This window comes from Periplaneta americana, chromosome 9 (assembly GCF_040183065.1).
Source record: "Periplaneta americana isolate PAMFEO1 chromosome 9, P.americana_PAMFEO1_priV1, whole genome shotgun sequence".
Lineage (NCBI taxonomy): Eukaryota > Metazoa > Arthropoda > Insecta > Blattodea > Blattidae > Periplaneta > Periplaneta americana.
Window position 1 is genome coordinate 64,130,267 of NC_091125.1, and position 16,947 is coordinate 64,147,213.

General features: G+C 35.5%; 1 protein-coding gene across 1 annotated transcript in view; it reads left to right on the forward strand.

Annotated features, from left to right (window-relative positions):
• Window positions 1-16,947, forward strand: part of LOC138706025 (balbiani ring protein 3-like) — a 35,583-nt gene that overhangs the window by 344 nt on the left and 18,292 nt on the right. The window lies entirely within an intron of this gene.

Consider the following 16,947-nt stretch of genomic DNA (forward strand, 5'->3'; position numbering starts at 1 on the left):
TACATTTTCTAGTTACAAAAGAATGTGAAGTATTGGCGCGTGTTTTACTTCCTAGTGCAATTCAATTTTATGTACACATTACATTTTGATAAATGCGACTGGTGTAATAAAATGTGTTGAAATATTACGACACCGTCATCAATATCAATATCAGCAAGGTTTAGGCCAACGGCCTGTTCCACCGTCAGACAATTTGTGAGGTCAAAGAGGTCTTTCCAATGTTTCTTCGGTTTTCCTGTAGGTTTATGAAGCCGTACCCTGCAAGAGATATCCAATTTTTGGCACTTTTATTATGTGCCCATACTATTTCTCAATAACGGTAGTAATACACTCAATATTTAATTTCGTTTAAGGAAGATTAAAACTAAATTTGTCCATCTATTTTCATACAAACACAAAGTTAGAAAGCTGCAGTACATAAACCTTCGTTTGTTTATCGCAGATCAGAAGCACCAACATAAAAATTATTCTAACTGCAGTAGTGTCCTCAAGAAAACTGCAAATTACATTCATTCCATTTATCTTCAAACAAAATATATGCTAAGCTAAACTCTCAATGTAAATGTAATGACTCCAATTGTAATGGCAAGAAACTTAGTAAGATACATGATCACAAATTGCTGCTTATTTTTCACATATTATTTCTCCATCAGGAGTACCAACACAAACATTTTAAATGTATCTTCAATCTACATTAATTTCTTCCTAATCTAAGGCCACTGAGTTGTAGTCTACTGAATATTTCAATAGTTTAACACACAGATTTACGTACTTTTGGGCATAGCATGAAATTACCTCATGACTCTGTCATGTCTGTCCGTCTTTCAGGTGTTCGCAAAAAATAATCAATTATAACTTTCACGAACCCCAGGCATATTAAGTAACAGTTATATATTTATTGACAAAACAGAACTCTATTAATGTCTACTTTGCATATTTTAATTGCATTTTAATCAACAGTGTTTAATAAAATGAATTAATGAGCACATATAAACGAGGTAATGTATCAAAACTGTCCAGTATATATCCATGTATTAAATAATGCCAATATGGCGGATATGCACATCTTCTGACATCCATTTCTATTCAATATGAAATTGTGAAACTTAAGACGATTATTAGTAATTTAAAAATATAAAGTATGGTTTCATTTTTTTACAACTTAAAAGGAAATAAGTTGACAGGCAGCCATATTTCCATTCCGAGATATAGTTCAAACAATACCTTACTGTATGATTCAAATAGTTCATAAAATAAAATATAAAAAAAGTTTTGGAATAAACACGTAATGACAATATTGAAATTTAGGTTATATAGTACAAAATCTCTGCTATCTGACGTAATATGGGTTGAAAGTACGCAAGACGACTGTTCAGTGAGAATGACGTAACTTCCGTTAAGATTGTATTTCGTCACACTTGAAAAGTAATAAAACTGTCACATACCTATATTAAATTAGAATAACAAGTGAAATAACAAACTAACACAACATTAGAATTTCAATCTACCTCAATTCATAAAATAACTGTAATTGCCTACGATTGCATTATTAAAATAATAATGTGTGAATAAAACAATACCTAAAAGGACCACTTCTGTGGTGTAGGGATCAGCATGCTGGTCTCTTACGCAGAGGGCCCGAGTTCGATTCGCGGTCGGGTTGAATTTCCTGGTTGAGGTTTTTCAGGGTTTTCTCTCAACCGTAAGGCAAATTTCAAGAAATTCGAGCCACAACATCCCTGAATATCACCGGCTTCATTCATCACCAAAAATCGTACTCATAACAAATCAGTAATGTGTGGAACAATACGAAGAAAATTATAAATTAAAACTCGAAATGTACACAACTAGAATTTTACAATGTGTAATACGTCATTTTTATATGTATGTATGTATGTATGTATGTATGTATGTATGTATGTATATATATATATATATATATATATATATATATATATATATATATATATAAGTTCAGGCGTACGAACACATGTCGATATATGTAATCATAACCTCAATCTTATCTCCAGTTTTACTAGTTTGTTCCGAAGTTATGTAGCTGCAAACTATAAATTATATTTTTAATTTATCATTACTATTCATTTTTCATTCATTCAGTGTTCTGTCCAAGGGCAGGTTTCTCACTGCAAACCCAGCTTTCTCCAATCTTTCCTATTTCCTGTCTTCCTCTTTGTCTCTTCATGTGATCCATAGCCTATATCTCAATATCATCCCTCATCTGATATCTTCTTCTGCCACGAACTCTTCTCCCGTTCACCATTCCTACCAGTGTATCCTTCAGTAGGCTGTTTCTTCTCAGCCAGTGATCCAACTAATTCCTTTTCTCTTCCTGATCAGTTCCAGCATCATTCTTTTTTCACCCACTCTTTACAAAACAATTTCATTTCTTATTCTCTCTGTCCACTTCACACTTTTCATTCTTCTCCATATCCACATTTCAAATGCTTCTAGTCGTTTCTCTTCACTTTGTCGTAAAGTCTTTGTCCCTGTACCATACAATGTCACACTCCATACAAAACACTTCATTAGTCTCTTCCTTGGTTCTTTTTCAAGAGGTCCGCAGAAGATCCTTCTTCCTATTAAAAGCTTCCTTGGCCATTGCTATCCTTTTAACTTCCTGGCAGCATTTCATGTTACTGCATATAGTACACCCCAAGTATTTGAAGCTGCCCACTTGCTCTACTGCCTCATTTACAATTCGCAAGTTTACCTTCTTTATTTTTCTTCCTATGACCATGGTCTTCGTCTTATTTTCATTTATCTTCATCCCATATTGCTTACAGCTGTCATTTAGCTCCAGTAGCATATCCCTTACTATCATTTCTCTTTTGCAAATAACGCCATATATCAGCAAGTAGTATGCACTTTATTCTTCTTCCTCCTACTATCGCTCCTCCCATGTTCTGAAAATTGTTCTTCATTAAATCCTCCAAGTATAGGCTGGTTCACAATAAACCGGGAACGGAAACGACAACGAGAACGGAAATAATGTTAAAATATGTGTTTTTAAATGTGAGCATTCACAATAGTTAATTGTGAATGCTCCCATTTAAATACATTTATTTTAATATTATTTCTGTTTTCGTTTTCGTTGTCGTTTCCGTTCCCGGTTTACTGTGAACCAGCCTTATATGTTGAACAGGGTAGGTGATAAAGAGGATCCTTGACGTACTCCTCTCCCAATTCATTACCGTTATATTATTATTATTATTATTATTATTATTATTATTATTATTATTATTATTATTATTATTACTAATAGATCTATTATTATATTATTATTAATAGTTCTATTATTATTATTATTATTATTATTATTATTATTATTATTATTATTAATAGATCTATTATTATATTATTATTAATAGTTCTATTATTATTATTATTATTATTATTATTTTCATCTGGATATCAATGAGAAGGAAGATTATATTTTTTTAATGGTTAACTTGTAAATATTTATATAACATAATAGAGTTTTAATAAAATTATCTACAGTAGGCTACACTATGATTTTTTCATCTTGGAATATATTAGATTGGTGATAAGTTCGTAGCGTTTCTCTATACTTTTATTCATTTAATAGTACTATAGTAACTATAGTAATGCTAGAAAAACGCTACGAACTTATACACCAATCAATAAATTACTTAATGTTATATTAATTTAATTTAATCTACAAAAGGTTAAGATTATAATTCAATTTTCATGTATTTAATATTATCAGTATACTTCTATTTTTTGTGCCTTACAATTCGTGCCAATTCTTCTTCTTTGCTGAAACACAAACTAAGTCAGATTTCCTATTTTTCACCACGTCTTTGTATTTGTAAGCGAGGTTTTTGACGTAGGTCTACTTATTCATCTACACTTCCTTCCATTTCAATAAATATTTTGAAAATAACAGGTTTGAAACGAAATGTAGCCAGCAATGAATGAATGATGTCCACACTTTCCGCATGGAGCAGCTGTGGGCTGAAGTACTAGCATTATAATAAGTATAATGACGTCGAACATCAAGTTCACTTGCTGTTTAGGCTACCTACATTTGACTTTTTAAATGGAAATATAACTATTATTTTCTAATACGGAACCGGCACTTTACTTTATATGACCTAACTTCTTACTAGAGGAACTCAAGACGAAGTAAAGTTTAAGTGACGTTCTTGAATATGGTCCTAATTAATTTTTATAGTTCTTAAAAATCCTTTGTCGTCATCATGATAAGCATTTGACTACCGAGGAAGACACAAGAAATGACACTGAAGACAATTATAGCCTAGAAATCGGAGTAAATTCATCTCTTCACTCCATTAGGTCCTAATGGATTGGGGAAGCATCTACCTATCCAATATCGAATACGAAAATTCCAATTTTGGTCTATCGGAATCGGATGTTCCAAAACTATAAACCATCATTCTGGACGTGACAAAAAACAACCACTTGTGAATAGTAATTCCATCTCAATAAACTACTAGAAATCGTTACAACCTTTTGTGAAACAGCTCGCTGTATTTACTCAGAACTTTGCGCATCCGTATGAGGCAACGCAGTGTCTTTCAATACGTAACACGATCAACACCCCAAAGGCAGTGTACAGAGGTGTCAATCCACAAACAACTGTTTCCATCTGGGTCAGGGCCTTGTCTGGAGAAATTTAGTGCCCTGGGCGATAATCTCTAACGTCTGTCTCCTCCAACCAAGTCATCACATTATTAATATGCACAGTAAACTTTCCGACAATGTATTTCATTACAGTCACAGAGGTAAACCCCGTGCGGTGACGTCAAAAAGAGGAAAATATCTCTGTTATAGACACGTATTCATAGGAAGAGACAGATGTAGTGTGGAAAGATTAAGGAAAACGCGAGAATGAAGAATATGTAACGCTCATCATGAAGTAAAAGTTAATACTTGTGTTTAAACGAGTTATCACCTTTAACATATGATATTTTAATAATATACTATAAACATTTATTTTCCTTTGCGTCTGTGTGCGCATGTAGGTACACTTAACGGCAAAAAGAATGGGCCGACTCTTGGCCGATAGAAATGCTAAGTTATATCGCGCCGTTCACTCGTGTACAAAGGCATTGCTACGGTATCTCTTCGTCTGTCCGTATACAATGTAGTTACCCTTATGAACTGTGTGTGGCCCAGTGGTAAGATGTCTCACATTCATACCAAAGGTTGCGAGTTCGCCTTCCGGTACGGTAAGATTTTTTTTTTTTAATTTTAGTTTTCAAATAATTAATGTATTAGTTTAAATTTGAAATGGCATTTGTTCATAATCTTCATTATGCCTGCCTTGTAAAAATATTATTGCCCACACCTGTGGGCTATTAATAAGCGAGACCTGGCCTGTATAGCCTAAACAAAAATACTTGTTTCACATCCTACAAAATCGGGCGCATATCAAACATAAATAAATAATTAAATAAAAAAAATCTGTTAATATATTTAAAAAGGCCTGTGGTGGGGACTAGTATCTTGTCCACAAACCACCTGCGTCAACAAATGCCCTCATTCTGCGCGGCATGGAGTCCACAAGATTATGGAACAGGTCTAAATTCATGGCCACCTCCTCCCACGCATCTAGAACTCTGTCCCACAATTCGTCACCTGCCCGAACGGTTGGTTGTTCTGTCCAATTAGAGCGAAGGATCCGTTTGATTGCAGCCCACAAATTTTCAATCGGATTCATACCTGGTTATTTTGGAGGCCAGTCGACCAGGTCGATATCAGGCCTCTTTGTAAACCAGGGATCGTCAGCACAGAGCACGCTCGGGCCAGCGTATCTTACCCCTAGATACGAGATTGTACTATGGTGCACCCGTAGCTGCTGGCGAATATGCTCTATTCCTCTCTGGTTGCTGCACGACGGGGCATTTGATCTTGCTCCGCTTACCCTTTATCCATTTCAGCGAGTGCTGACGATCACTGTTGTAAACGATCTTTGAATCCGGTTGGCGATATGTACCGGATGATTATCCTGCTGGAATAAAAGTGTTCCTTCTGGATATCGTTCTCGGGCGGAAGGGATCATTACATTTCCCAAACTATGTTCGTAGACTTCTGTCGTATACCGACCACGGATGCATTTCAGAAGTCCTACCTCATCGTATAATATCCACCCCCAACACCCGACTCTCACGTGACCCGACTTGTTAAGTCGTCTCGTATCGGTGGCATCCATACGATAAACTGGGGCAGGACCATCGTTGTTACTGGAGACAATTATCTCGTCGGAGAAAATGACATTTCTCCAATAGAAGTCCTGTCGGAGAGTAGCATACGCTAGATGCTCTACGGCATGCTCCATCGTCAAATGTTCTCTCACAGCTCGACGACACCGTATGCCACGCTCTCTAAAACGTCTCCTCACGGTGTGTGAAGAACCTGGAAAGTTGGACGCCATCTTGAGTTGAGAGGCAGTTCTAAAGGGGTGGTTCTCAATTCTCTCAATAACATGGCGTCCTTTTCCCTTACAGAGATGCGCGGCCGACCAGGAATGGGACGATTCACAACTTCACCATTCTCGATAAACAATTTAGCTCACCGCTTAGCAGTTGACAATGGGACTCCAATCTCTCTGGCCGCCATCGACGTAGAATAACCTACGCGAACCAGGGCAATGACTTGTTGACGGAGTTGTTGTCTCTCTGCCATCTTCAAGCGTAATGACGGACAGAATGTTTTATTAACAGACAGAAGTATTTCTTGGTAGAGAGAGGGAGGTTTATTATTTATCAGAGTTTGGGTATATTCTAAGACATGTCGCCACATAAATATAGCTTTGCGAGACATATATGATGGTAAATTTGTAATTAGAAAGAAGATTGTGGGAGATTCGAACCTTCAGTTACTATTATTAACTCGTTCAATAAACCAATGCCGTACCGACTTACTCTACTAAGACTGTTAATATCGTTTCGGCATAGTACTTGGTCTTCCTGTTCATATTCGCTTCGGTTGATTTTGTATTTATCAATTTTATTATTATTTCACTCTTCAGAGGCTCTGATGTATCTAGAATTAACCCTCCATTCGATTTTATAACATATTTTAGATTGTTATACAAAATACAGCAAATTTAAATGGTTTAATTATGTATTACCTGGTGAACTACGGCTTTGACGAGAAGAGAATGCGCAATGTTATGTATCTGGAACTTAGAAATTGTCGACACCCCATTCTTTTCGTAGTTAAGTGAACATGTCGGTAATTATTTAATGACCCTGTCAAGTAACAGGGATTAATCTCAATCGATAAAATATTAATTACATCGGTAATAGTGTAGCAACTCCATCCCTTTCACTGCTACCTTCCCCACATTGCTCTTATAGCTATGCTTCCCCTCTAAGGAGCTCGAAAATAGAGACGTGTGGCGTCACAGCGCCAGCAGTTGGAAATGCCTGGTTTAGAACATTCGGATCACTGAAACTGTGGAAAGATTTACCTCCAACATGTATTAATTATGTATGTTTTTATGTTTGCACATTTTGTATATGTGGAGCGCTCAGAAAAGATGTCACTTTCACACAAGTTATATTCCTACATATTTGCGTTTGTGGAATCAGTCAACATATTATCTCATATCCACATTTGTTCTATAGTATATTAACAAATTGATATTTTAGGTTTATGACAATTATTGGTCCGTTGGTAACCCATTAAGTATATGTGAAATATTGTCCACTTGTTTTAGAGCTTCAGTCATTGGCTACTGCGATGATTCTAAAATGGTGATAGTTTCAGAAATTACTGAAAAGTTATGGTATGGTTAATCATATTATTACGCACGAACAAATCATAGCAGACTGACCTGGTTGCCTGGAGCTTGAGGTTCTGCTGCATGAGTGTTTTTGTGAGTTGACTGACAGTAAACTAACGTAATTCTACACGTTACGGGCTAGATTAGGCGCTAAACCTTCGGACTCTATAATATAACAGATAAGGAACTGAGTCTTTCTCTGTGTAATTTCTCTCTGTATGTATATCCGCCTATGGGGATCTTTAATTTCATCTCACCTCTTCTTCCTTTGTGAAATTCATTTTTACGTGAAAAAATATTACTTGTATTTGAGTTCTCTTAATGATTTTGTATATGTGACCCATCAGGAAAAAAAAAAAAAGAACGACCTCTCTCCTCTCAAAAGTTTTTTAATAGATCACATATACAAAATCCTTAAGATAACACAAAAAAAAAACAAATTAAATATTCTTTCTTGTAAGAATGAATTTCACATCAATCTTGTTCCTCTTTATAAACTACCCCAATAATTATGTGGTTGTTATATAATACCCTTGGTATACTTATTCGCATATCCTATTACAATGCGGCTCTAATGCATTTTATATTCATTATTGTACAATAATAAGTATTTTGGTCATGTAATAGACTAAGGACAAAAACCTATGTCAACTACGGACTGCAGTCAATGCTCGTGTAATTCTTGACTTCGACAAATAGAATTGATAAGGCGAAGACAAACTAATTCCTTTTCAACGTGTGAACTAATGAATTACTAGGTGTGAAGTAACTGTAGGTACCTGCTGACTAACAATATTAATGACTGAGTCATATTTCACCTTTCCATTATCCTTACTTTGTTTCTAGCTCACTTTTTACAGCATTTATTTTTTATTTCTATCCAGCTTCCTTTCATTCAGTTATTGATTTTTTTCTTTCTCTCTTTCATTAATGTCGTCATTTTTTCCTTTTTCATTTTCTATTTCTTTCTTCCTTATCTATTTCTTATTTTATTTCATTCATTCTTTCTTTTTTCCTCCCTCCTATTCTCTGAAGCCAGAAACAGTGAGATAGCAACCCATTTGCACACTAACAAGTTCAAAGCCTGTGACAATGCCATAAGATTAAATGGATAGATATCTTGAACAGTAAATGAAAGTAAAGCTTGTTCCCAAAGCAGCCCTCTAATTTTATATGTGATAAACTGAAGATGGTGTATTTAACACAATAGTATAACTTTATACAGTAAAAGACTAGAGGCTGGATTTCAAACACAACTCTGCTATAAAACGAAACTTAATTATCTGCTAACCGATATGGACCTGCCTGAATTTTTGTCTTTGCGGTATCTTCGGAGCTGAAGAGGGTAATTCGCTCATTTCATCTGTACAGTATGTTATCGGAGTTGTTGTTAAATAGACTTGCCTATAGCCTACGGCATGCATGCGCGAGCACGAAACGCAACAGCTTTCTAATACCGGAGATCTGAGTTCAGGTCTCGACGAGTTCAAAAGGATCTTTGGTGGAGAAAGACAGTTTTTACTATATGTAGGTTTTCGTAGAGCATTTTTATTTTTCCTGTCATCACTCCACAATTGTTTCATTAATTACCATCAGTTTCTGAGCAATAGAGCTTCAACGTGATGTGTTAAAAATGTTATGTTTTATTTAACGACGCTCGCAACTGCAGAGGTTATATCAGCGTCGCCGGATGTGCCGGAATTTTGTCCCGCAGGAGTTCTTTTACATGCCAGTAAATCTACTGACATGAGCCTGTCGCATTTAAGCACACTTAAATGCCATCGACCTGGCCCGGGATCGAACCCGCAACCTTGGGCATAGAAGGCCAGCGCTATACCAACGTGCCAACCAGGTCGACCCAACGTGATGTACTTCGGACAAGACGACAAAGTGAAAATAGTTTTGGCTCATTACTGCAAGAGATAGTTTTAAATCTAAGGTGCTTGAATTTAAAAAAAAAAAAATACACCGTTGAGGCTATACACCGGTACGACACATCCGCCAGTCCCAATGCTGCCAAATTAGTGGCTTATCCGCTAGTTCTACCGGATTTTAGATATGAATGTATCGGGTAAATCACGAAATGATGACGATAATTAGCAGTGTTGCCAATACAAGTTCAGAAAAAATCGTCAGGCAAGAATGAAATTTCCCTGAACTCTTATGCTATCAATGTAAAGAAATGTTTCTTTACACTGTGAAAAGTTAAATAACCGAACTCTAAATGTCAACTATTATTTCCGTGAAATAATACGTAGGCCTATCTAAAATACGGTAGAACTAGCGGAAAAGCCACTAATTTGGCAGCTTTGGAATTGGTGGGTATGTAGTAGCTACTAGTGTACAGCCTCAACGGTGTAGGCTTATTCTATGTTGAAAATTCAAGCACATTAATTGAAAAGTACTTATTTCCAACAACTTTTCCCTCGTTCCATGTTTCACTATCTGCACTAATAACGGAGTTTGTCTATGTCGTCGGACTTTTGAATCACTCTGTGTATATATATTTTAACACAAATGCGAAACAATAAGAAGAACAATACGCAAAGAAACATTAGGCTACTCAAATGTTACAAAGTTTTTGTAGTGCCTAACTGCCTGTATGACTATTATATGGATCCGAGAATTGGGTTCTGAATAAAGATTCACTGAGACTATTGGATGTAGCGAAAATCAAGTTTTTAAGATTTATAATAAACTAACTCGAATTGATAAAGGAACAAATGAAAATATATGGGAAGAAGTAAGAATACTAAATTTTAAACTTACTGATAAATTCGCAGAAATTGTTGTGACCACGTTTGTAGAATGGAAGATGATAGAATACCCCATACAGCATTGGATACCAGAGGACAATGAAGTTGAGGACAGCCTGTTACAAGATGGATCAAATAACTATAAATTTGAGCCAGAAAATTATTGATCTAAGCTTTGATGAATTATAATGATGATGAAAAAGAAAATTCACGAATTAAAAAATCCATAAATTACTCCGCACAATTTAATGTAAATAAAGTGACGCTAGTGCTGCCTCTGTTGACAGATTGCCTTCAGTAGCACAGTTTCGCGCACACCACTTACGTAGGTAGTCAAGTCCCTGGGATGACTGAGTGGCCTAGACCTTCGGCCTGCCATGCAAGAGGCCCGGATTCGAGTCTCAGTTAGGCCTGGAAATTTTAATTGAAAAATCCATAGTGATATGGTCGCAGTTGGGTTCTTTTCGGGTTGTCCGCGGTTTTCCACGTGAGGCATCAAAATCGTTCAGGCCGATCTCCATTCCATCATCATTCCCCAATCGCTGACTAGCGACGTATAGAAGAGGTTGGCTTAAGGACGAGAAGGGTTGTCTTTTCGAAACCTGGATACAGCGAACCTAGTGTAGTCAGCTGATGTAGGTTGGAAATGCGCATAGCTGGGAGTCAGCGTAAAAGTTCTCTCAGAAAAAAACACGGCACTAGGGTGTCCCTTCCCCATCAAGATATCATAAGACAACATTATCATACGCAAAGCATTGTAGGTACTTAACAAAGACAGCAGTTCTTTAGATATAGTATAGATGTACTGCTTACATAATTAATCTGATTAAAATTTTCATAAAATAACTTTTCAATATCTACAGTATTTGACGTAATATTATTAGGAACAAAATTTCGTTCATTTTTAGAAATGTTTCAATTTATTAGAATTTGCTGTAATTAAATGTTGTATAATTACAATGTTACTTCATGGAACTCCTCTGACACGAAAATGATTAATATGTTTTGCTGTACGTAAAGCAGCTGCACAAACGTTGATAATTAAGAACCGTGACGTACCAACACGACTTCAATTCTTTGAGCCGAGTGAAAAAGTCTATTCGCTTATTAATAAATGGAAGGAGAATAATTAAATCAAATGAAACTCTAGTCAAAAATACAAAAAGTCAAGGCCAGTAGCTTACAGACAGTTTTTAAAGTGTATGTTAATGGATTCAGACCCACAAAATAAATAAATAATTGGTTTTCAGTGAATTCCAACCTTTAATGGCGTCATTTTATTAAGAATATGAATAATAATGAAGCAACATTCCCAAGTATTTAGCGCCTATACGAAGGAAGGATGAATTAATCATATTTAAAATGTTTGTACTGTATTAGTCGAGTATATGATTTGTTTCTCTTACCTTGCACAATTTAAGAGATGATCTAAAGAACTGAACAAATATCTCTTGTCATCACTCGGTGTGGGACTTTAAATAATGCGTTATTTCACTCTTGGTTTGAAAACCTTGACATTATAATTTTCTACACACAGAGCCAGTTACGTAAGAACTGAAAGCCTGCTTTGCTTCGGTTCATCAGTATGTTACTTCTAATACGCGACTCACGTCTTCTTAATGTCCTCTGCTGCCCCATTTTGCATTCATGCAACGGAGAGAAAGTTCCCGCGCTTTATTCATGACTAATAACACCGACACTTTCGTTGTTCGAATAAAAGCACAAGAAACCAGTTTGGTAACGCATCGTGAGACCATGAGAATCGTCATGACAACAAAGTCTACTCTGTGCTTGTCAACAGTTGCAATGAAAACTAAATGAATAATTCATTCATTAGTGAGGAAATGTACACTGAATCACCACGCCATTAGGAAACCTACTAATGAGATCAAGAAAGCCATTCTCGGTGACATAGATAGGTTTTTCATCTACGACAGAAATTCGTGTCATGTAAAGCCAAAGGTCCCGTGTCATAGATTTATAACATGTAACAGAACAGACTGTAATTCTGGAAAAATTACAGGTAAACTATTTCTCATCTCACGAAGCTCCTTAAGGACAAATGTCCGTAAAAATAATAATCTCTATTTAGACTACACAACGTCTTGTGAAACTATAGATGCCTCTGATCTTCAAACCATAAAATAAAATTATAATCTGGGACGCAGTAAACCTCCAAAGGCTGAAACGTTGGCAATAAGGAAGGCTCTATTTTAAACTATTTAGATTTAGCAAGTAGATCGAAAGAGCTGTGATCTAATGTCGCTTTCAAAGTTTCTGAAAGTATTTGAAGGATGTAGTCTACAGTTTCTATGACCTAAATATCTTACATAAGTGTAATATTCCATATAAATTCTGCGACTGTAAGCAGATCTCGTTGATTTCGTAAATGGACAGATGTTCCTAATAAATGGTCGCTCAATATTATAAGCATTTATATAGCCTAATGATTGAGACGGCTACGACTTTAACAATTATTGTCTTCACGCAATTTCTGAATCGCCATGTTATAAACCTTCAGCATCATATAGTTTCACTAATGTAAGTTGGGTTAAAAGTCGCTTTCCCCAAACACATTCTTATATTTAATAATTATATTCAATTTACATTTGACTACATATTCATTTACAGATTTTGTTCAAAATGGAGGCCCTGTTTCTCGATACACAACGTGTTCTTATTGTGCTTCCACCAACGTTTTAGCACAAAAACACGTTGTCCTGTGGTTAATTTGCGATTCATTGCAAGAAACTAGCAGTTACTGCATAGAGACGCAACCCAACACAATAAAACAAAACAATAACAAGACATGACATCGGAAAAACAGTTGACGCACGAACATGGCTGTCAACTCATCACTTGTCTTATTACACCAGCTATTCGTTTATTCAAGTTATGACACCTGTATATGTGTACAAGTATGAAATCTGAGAACGAATATTGGGGAAAGCGACTTCTGATCTACCTTGTTTAGCCTATCCTAAATTTGGAGGTTATAACTTTACAACAAAAACATTCGTGAGTAACATTGTATGCGTTTATGTGTGTGATATGCTCATAATAATTTCATGCATATGCTAAGTAATAAGGGGAATTAGCAAACGTATATCTGTATATGTACAGCAGTGGCAAAAAAAACCGGATCGACCCTTGTAGCTGATTTCAGAGCCTTGTTCACTCCAGAGACGATAGACTGGTAACTAAGATTTTCGTGGTTCGAATGCTGCCTGGGAAGGAAACTTTTTTTTGTTCCTTATTCAAATTTATTTCCAATACTTTTCTATTGCAGCGATATTTTACTACCTAATTAACTTATTATTCCCAGAACATGAATTTTACCAGCAATCGAAAAGTATTGGGAATAAATTTGAATAAGAAACAAAAAAAGTTTCCTTTCCAGGCAGTATTCGAACCACGAAAGTCTTAGTTACCAGTCTATCGTGCTCTGGAGTGAACAAGGCTCTGAAATCAGCTATAAGGATCGGTCCGGTTTTTTTCCTCCTTTTTTGCCATTACTGTACACACTGGTGACAATTTAATAACACTTATTTCGCTTTTTTGGAAACCAATTAAAAGTAGGATCATAATTCTTCCTTCCACAAAAGACATTGGTAAGAGACATTTATAAGCAATATAATAGGCCTATGTTTGAATTTCCACACTTTTTGTAAATATGGTTTCAGTAGTAGTGGTGGTAGTAATATAAGAAATAGTAGGCCTAACAAGCAGAAAATAGTAGAACTAGTAGTAGTAATGGTGATAGTAGTGGTAGTAATAATGGTAGTACGAGTGGTGGTGGTAGCAGTAGTATTAGTAGTAGTAGTAGTAGTAGTAGTAGTAGTAGTAGTAGTAGTAGTAGTAGTAGTAGTAGTAGTAGTAGAAGTAGCAGTAATAATACACAAATATTAACTTATTATTTATCAAATCATTGCTTCAGTCAATCGTGCAGTACATCTAACAGCTAATAAGTCGGACACTGTAATCCGTAATTTAGCTACGAAACGACATTATACCACAGATAAGAACATAAGGCTGCAAAATAGCTGAAATATAAAAACTTTTCAATTGATGTCAGTCGAATTTGACAAGTTAAAACTGGGCTTGTGCCAACTGGATCCCTTGCTTAAATCCCACGAAGATTTGGTACAAATCCTGTCAAAACCACTGGGTCAAACAAAAATATTATAACTGAATATTTTGTATTACCTAAATTAGCTCAGTAGGAGAGTGTAGGAGAAGAGAATTGCACTCTTTGGATCTGCTCCAGAGAAAGCTGAGCCGGGGTGTAGTAATAGCATACTAATAATATACTAAATGTAATAATTATCTTCCTATCTTCCCATTTTCTACCGACTTACAATGCAATGCAGTATAGGGGAAGGTACATAACTACTGTATGAACTAACACTTCACAAGCACACATTGCGGGTCTCCCTAGCAGCGTGTTGAGCACGGCGCAGAGCCACCGCTGAAACAACACAGGACAACACAACAAACGACAAACATCCATGGATGGAAGATAAATCTCTTCCATTGTCCACGCCGGGAATATCGAACCACGGATCACATAGCTACAACGACGGGAAATAATTATAAAAATGAAAATAACAATATCTAAGTAAGCGTTTCTATTTATTTCCTCACGAATACACAATTTCATTTCTGTCATGTACACACTTTGGTTTGAGTGAAACGGTTTTATTATAAAACTATCAACAACATTAGCTTTATGCATATTACTGAGTAATCGTTTTGTCTAATCCGTATACTTAAAATTATGCCTATTATTTCATCTGCATATGCATTGGCGATGTTGGAAGTCTGTATTCAAGAATTAGTTATCCATTTCGTATTTTCATCTAAGCTAGTCCAGTATCTTAGGAATATCTCTGCGACATTTAATATACTTAATGTATTTACACTTACTATGTTTTCGTTTCGTTAGTCCATTTTAACGATAAATCCCGCTATTTTCTTGAATAACATACCCCAGGTTCCAATGAATCCTTCGAATACTGGATTTTTTATCTTTTCTGAACTTTCACGTCGAAAACATAGGTATCAATAAAGACCCAAGTGTAAGCTATCTTGTGTTACTACAGTACTTTTTCTTAACAATTTTCTCTGATGGCAGTATACAGTAGCTACATTCTGAACAACAGAAAAAAAATAATTGTTTATTTCATGTTCCTACGCCTACTCTTCAAACTTTTGAGAATGTTTACAAGTACTGATATTCAGGTTTGGTATTCACATCGCTAGTTCACTAAGTGATTATTTACCTCTGAACAAGGAGGCAGTCTAAACCCAGGGTCAAATCTCACAATAAATTCGTTGAAAACACTTATCATATGCACATTATGGAGGCTCAAGTTACAAACACTGAGAAGAAAGCTTAATACTCCTACGTGATGAGCGTATTTAGAAACTGAAAATAGTAAGCTAAGAACATCTTCAGGAATTTATTCTTCTTCTGAAAGATTGATGCATTTACAAGGTGCAATCCCTAGCAAAAGAACATGAAAATCTCAAGCTATATTGGGAGATAAATTTATCAAACCTATATGACTATGTCAGGTCAGTATGTATATCTATTAAAGGAAAATTAAATCATCCACATTCACCTCCTCTCAACACAGGAAATTGAAATTTCCCACAGTTTAACAGGCAGAAATTAATTTTTCGCGTGAGAATTATATAGCGAAATGAAATTACCACCCATGGTGATAATTTCATTTCGCTTTAATCTCATATTTGTAGTCATAACATAATTATTTCTCAACTTTCGGTCTCGAAATAATTAATTATCATGACAGAAAATTTTCGTTAAGCTCAAAGAAATTATTAGAAAACTATCAGTACTTCTGGTATTACCAAATACCTTACTATAATAATACCGGACAGCTATTATTATACTAGCAGCATTGGCGTGAGTGCGAAATATCGCGGACCTGACATCTAGCGGAGCGGGATGGAATTACGTCCACATATACAACTTTTAACATAGCGGGATTCTGACTATTGTTTAAAACGTGAGTTACTAATGTGGAGTAATATATGAAACACTTAAGAAATGTTGATTAATATTTCATGTAAAATTATTATTTTATATCAAAGCTGCATATTATGAGAAATATTGCATACTTCATATTACTTTCCGTAATTAATTGTTACATATTTCTTCTTTGGTTTAGTGAGACAAAATCAATTCTGATATTAGGAATGAATTTACAATAATGCTTTATATACGCACTGCTGACAACTGCAAAGATAAAACTGATAGTAATCTGATGCTTGTAATATTAGTAAAGGCATGCGGACAACAAAAAAAACTTAATATGATAAAACCTTAAAATTTCCGATACATTTTAACTTCTATTCATTTATTAGGTCCAG